This window comes from Eschrichtius robustus, chromosome 12 (assembly GCF_028021215.1).
Source record: "Eschrichtius robustus isolate mEscRob2 chromosome 12, mEscRob2.pri, whole genome shotgun sequence".
Taxonomy (NCBI): Eukaryota; Metazoa; Chordata; class Mammalia; order Artiodactyla; family Eschrichtiidae; genus Eschrichtius; species Eschrichtius robustus.
This window is the reverse complement of record NC_090835.1, coordinates 75,609,626-75,615,625: the sequence shown is the minus strand read 5'-3', so window position 1 is coordinate 75,615,625 and position 6,000 is coordinate 75,609,626.

Sequence of the window (6,000 nt, the reverse complement as noted above, 5' to 3'; positions counted from 1 at the left end):
ACTACTATCTAGTTCCAGAACATTTTCATCAACCCAAAAGGAAACCCCATAACTATTAAGCAGTCATTCCCCATTGCTCCATCTCCCAGCCCCTGGCAACCACTAATCTTCTTTCTGTCTCTATGGAATTACCTATTCTGGATATCTCATATAAGTGAAATCATACAATATGTGGCCTTTTGTGCCTGGTCTCTTTCATCTAGTATGATGTTTTCAAGGTTCATCCATGTTGCAGTATGTATCAGTACAGAATTATAATTTTAATGCTTCTCATTCACTTTCTATATTTTAATAACAGTATTCCTTATTCTTTCTGTTGATAGTCTATAATCATTATGAGTGTAGACTAAATAATGCAATAAGGAATAAAGACTATAACTGTCCAATAGGTTTCTTAGGTATTAGTGCCCATGGTGTTGTGTTGAGCAGGGTAAGGACTGAGGGGACGGTTCATGACCTCCTCTAATCCTGTCTGTGCAGCTCACTTAACACATACCCAGAGGTTCTCTCATGCTGGTCTTTAAAGGGGAAATGTTTTAAATAACTAATTGAGCTACTTTTTACTTTTTGAAATTCAAACAAATGCTATTGCCAACTTTGAATGTGGAATAATGTTCCACATTCCCCGGAATTCCCTGGAATAATGTTCATGGACCTTGCAAAAGGTCAAAGACACTTTATGGGATTCTCATGAGGTAGAATGTTTTGCAGACATTAAACATGATGCTCATGAAGACAATGTATTACAAGAAAAATATTTATGATCTAATGCCAGAGGGGAAAGCAGGGTTCAAAGTTGTAAGTATGCTACGGAAACGAGAGCAAGACCACTTAAAACTATGTAAAACACTTCTAGGAAAAAGACAGAAAGGAAATATGCAAAATAATAACAATAACATGGTGGATGGTAGAATTATGGGTATATATTTTTCTTTCCTAAATTTTCCAAAGATCTGTAATGTGCTTATATTACTTTTCATTAGGTAACGATTATACATGAAGAAAGGTAATAGCTCGTGATCATTGACCTTTAGCAGCTTTCTGCTAAGTCATCCTTGATTCAGGCCATCTTAAAAGGACATGCAGACCCACATGTACTCTATAGATAGAAATCTTGAAGTTAAATGATTGGAAAATTACACAAGAACTTCTTTCTAATGTTCATTTTGGAAGGATAACTGCCATTGGCTTGCCTTGTAGAGGACAACTCCTTTTAATAAGGTTCTTTTTGTACTTCATTAATCCCCCTTGGATGGCCTTTAATTAGACCAAATTCTGCTTACTATCTGCTTCTTAAAACAAAAGCACATGGAAGGTACCAGACCATCTATTATAATGTGCTGGGAAGGACGTTGGCTTGGGTGTTAGGAGGGCTGAGTCTGAGCCTTAGCTGTGTGGCCTCAGGCAAGTCAACTTCATCTCTGAACTTTATCTTCCTCCTCCGCACCATGGGGATGGGGGTCCTGACTTCTATGGAGCTCTAGATGAGAAGGAAATTCTCAGCTATTTAAATGACCTTTGACTTCTCCTAAGTAGGGACAATCAGAAAGGTGTCTGACTCCTACTAAAGTAGAAACAGCTGCAGAACAGCAAAGGGAAGAGTGATCAAAAAGGATACACTTGAAAATAAGCAAGAGCAGAGCACTGGAGGGTGACTCTCAGGAGACCTGAACTCTAGTCCTAGCTATGCCACTGGCTGAGCGTGTGATCCTGAGTTAGTCATTTCCTTTTTCTAGGGCCTGGCTTCTTCCTCTGTGAAATAAGGTGACAGGTCTAAGGCCCCTCCTGGTTACAAATTCTATTAATATATGATTCTATATTATAGGACGAGGGGTGCCTGTTGTAGCCTCACTTGGTTCTTACAGGGCCTCTTTGTTATTCAAGAGACTCAACGCAATGTTGACTTTTTAATCTTTTAATTAATTCTCATGTCATCCATGAAGTAAATCAGAAGAGAAAATCCAGATGAACATTCCCATTTAAGCCAGTTTCTTGAGGCTGATATTTTAACAAACAGTAAACTGATGAATCATGAGATGACCTTGGAAAATATTAGACTCTTAAATCTTCTCAACATTTTTCAGGAAATAGGCTGTAAATGAGGGAAGAAAATGTAAATGTGTTCAAGATGGGGAACTACCTTAAATAAAAATCACTACATTTTACTTTTAAATAAAAAAAAGATCTCCTCCTGAAAGAGTACTTGGGATGGGTACAAACGTAGTATAAGGGATTTTTCTTTAGATCCCACAACCAGCTTTTTATTTGCTAACCAGAGCATTTTGGAAAATTTGCATCATGAATGCAGACCCAGGCAAGGAGGCCGGTTGGGATGGATGACTTCTCCAGCCACTTTCTCAGTTATTTGGTTTTCCTGATGGTCAACTCTGCCCTAAAACCAAACTCATCATCATCAGGGGAAGCTGTGGGGTAAAAATGTGAGGGTGGCAAGATTTATCTTCTGGTTCAGCATCTGGTTCTCCCTGCTCAGTGTCAACTCACCAAAGCTGCTTTATATACCTGTAGTCTTTCCTCTCTCTTTCCTCCCACCCTCCCTCCCTCCCTCTTTCCTTCCTTTCTTCCTTTCTTTCTTTCTTTCTTTTTTTCTTTCTTTCTTTCTTTCCCTTTCCCCTTTCTTCCTCCCTCCCTTCCTCCCTTCCTCCCTCCCTCCCTCCCTCCCTTCCTTCCTTCCGTCATCCCTTTCTCCCTTTCCCCCTTTCCCTCTTTCCCTTTCTTTCTCTCTTTCCCCCTTCCTTCCTTCCTTCCTTCCTTCCTTCCTTCCTTCCTCTCTTTCTCTCTTTCTTTCTCATTCTTTTCTCTCCACACATTCAATATATTTTACCAGGAGAAATTTTCTGCATTTATTGTTCTGACCTATAATTGGTTGAGAATATCCTACAATGGGTTATATATCCCCATGTTTGGTAAGCTTATAGGATTAAAACGCTCGAACAAATGGAATACCTTTTCCACCCACAGACTTGAGGGAAGGTGGGGGTGTGAGAGGAAGTGGCATTTATAGGGTCTATCAATTAGGGTCCATTTGCAAATAGCAGAAACCACTCTGGCTAATTTCAACAACTCTTTAATAAGGGAATTATGTGCTTACAAAATTGTTTGAAGGGTTATCAGAAGAGCCCTAGGTTGAGCTTCCAAGAATGACCCCTAGAACAAGATGGTAGAAGTGGCCCACAAAGGGAGCTGTTACTTCTGTCTAATACTAGTAAGTTGGGGGATCAGGAAGTGCTAGGACCACATTGTTCCTGACACCTGCAGAGCTAAGAAACAGACACTGGGACTCCTGCCACTGCTGTCACAGAAGAACCCAAACCATCTCTGTTTTCATGTGTGCCAACAGAAATAACAGAAAACAGCAGAAGCGTGGCCTGTACCTTATTTCTGCCTTCCAAATCCCCAGGTGTGTTTCCTTGATGGACTCAGAACTCTCGCTGTCAAGGAGTCTAGGAAATACATAATCTATCTTTTTTTATCTGAAGTACTTGGTGAAGCATATTACAAGGGAGTTGGAACGGAGTTGAGTGAGCCTAACTGTGATATGTAACATGGGAGGAGGGAGGGGGAACAACTTCATTTTCCCCAAGGGCCCTGGAGGTTCACTCCCATACGCCAAGGCCAGCTATGAACATCATCATGGGTATAGAAAGAAGCCACATGGAGCGTAAAGCCCTCTGGTAGGGTAGGACTCAGAGTATAGAGTGTAAGTCACTGCTGGCTTCCTAGAGCTTACACTGTCTCACCTGAGAAATGGAAACACAGACTCACAGTCTGGCAGGCCAATTATATATATAGATATGTAGATAATGATATACCTATATATATAGATAATTGTATATATGTGAATATATATATATATATATATGCCTTTGAAAACAAATGCATTTGGTAATTTAATTTGCATTTTTTTAAAAAATCAACCTTAGATGCCATCCATATGTAGAGACATGTCCAACTCACAACATCTACTTGTTCTGAGCCTGCTAAGTGCCAAGGAATGCTTTCACATGTGCTTTCTCATTTAATTTTCATAGCACATGAATTCAGAATTCCTGGGGTATGAGCTCTATTGTATATATGAGACAGTCATTAAACTTCTTCGAGGGGGCAAGGAGGGACTACCCTTAGTATGTGTGAAGGCGATTGATGTATCGTTACTGGAGAAAGTGAAAGTTGAGATATATGTGCAACTATTTAGAGAAGATGTCAGATTTCCAAAATCAGAATGTGTGAGGAAATTTAAATATATGTCTAACCCATGTGACAGTGGACTGCCGAACTTTAATGGTGTTGCAAAAGAAGCGTTATGCCCTTAGTAGTATTGTGTTCTGGTGTGTGAACAGAGCATAGTTTATTTAACCAGTTCTTTATTGATGGGCATTTGGTTGTCTCTGATCTTTTTCTATTGTAGACAATGAAGCAATGATGAATTATCCTGTACATGCATCATTTTGTCAGTGTGGAGGGAAACATATAAAATCTCCAGAAGTGGAAATGTCAGGTCAAAGGGTAAATGTATTGCAAATTTGGGAAATATTGCCAACTGCTTCCTATTATGGTTGTGTCACTTTTCACTCCCACTGGCAATGGTTGAGATTACCTGATTCCCCACAGCCTTGCTAACAGAAACTGCTGCTTAACTTTTGGGTTTTTCCTAATTTAATAGTTATCTCAGTTTAGTTTCAATTTGCTTTTTTCATATTATGACTTGAAGAAAGTTTACTTTCTTTTTACATGTGTAGGGGCCATTTGTATCTCTTTTTCTATGAACTTTCAGTTCACGTACTTTGCTCATTTTTCTTTGAAAAGACTGATCATTATTGGTCTTTTTTGTATTGATTTATTGTAATTCTTCATATATTTGGATAATTAGCACTTTGTCTAAGATGCAGGTTGCAAATATATCTTTCCCAATTTATCATTTGTCTTTCAACATTGCTTTGGCATAGTTTTCCGTGTACTTTAAAAAGTTCTATGTAGTAAAAATTACTATTTTTTGTGTGTGTCTTCTGCATTTTGAGTCATAGTTAGCTTGTAAAGAAGTTACTCATGTTTTCTTCTGATAGTTTTATAGTTTCATTTTTCAATATCAAGATTTTAAAGATAGTTGCCTTTTTCCTGGTACATGATGAGAGGAATAGATTCAACTTTATTTTTTCCAGGTGGCTACTCGGTTGTCTCAACATTTATTTGAAACTTTTTCTTGCCATTCTGATTTGAGTTACCATCTTTTCATATACTAAATTTTTGTATGTATTTGGCTCTATTTCTGCAACTTAAATTCTCCTCCTTTAGCCTGTTTAGTCATGCACAATTATTGGGACCTGTTAGCATGTTTTAATATCCATTTGGGATAGCTCCACCACATTGTTCTTCATTTTTCAAGTTTTTTTGGTTACTCTTGCTTATTTATTTTTTGGAATGAATTTAGAAAAAACTTATCTATTTCTTGGGGAAAAAATCCGTTGGTAATTTTATTAAGATCAGGTTAAATTTATAAATTGACTCAGAGAGAACAGACTTTTTGTCATGTTGAATTTTTCTACCAAAGAATAAGGCATATATTTCCATTGTTCTGTTCTACCTTTTTTTTAAGTAATCTTTTATTTACTTATTTATTTTTATTTATTTTTGGCTGTGTTGGGTCTTCGTTTCTGTGCGAGGGCTTTCTCTAGCTGCGGCAAGCGGGGGCCACTCTTCATCGCGGTGCGCGGGCCTCTTCACTATCGCGGCCTCTCTTGTCGCGGAGCACAGGCTCCAGACGCGCAGGCTCAGTAGTTGTGGCTCACGGGCCTAGTTGCTCCGCGGCATGTCGGATCTTCCCAGACCAGGGCTCGAACCCGTGTCCCCTGCATTAGCAGGCAGAGTCTCAACCACTGCGCCACCAGGGAAGCCCTGTTCTGTTCTAGTTTTGTGTCCTACAGCAGCGTTTTGAAATTTTCCTCATAAAGATGTATATTTCTTGTCAAGTTTATTCTTGCGTTT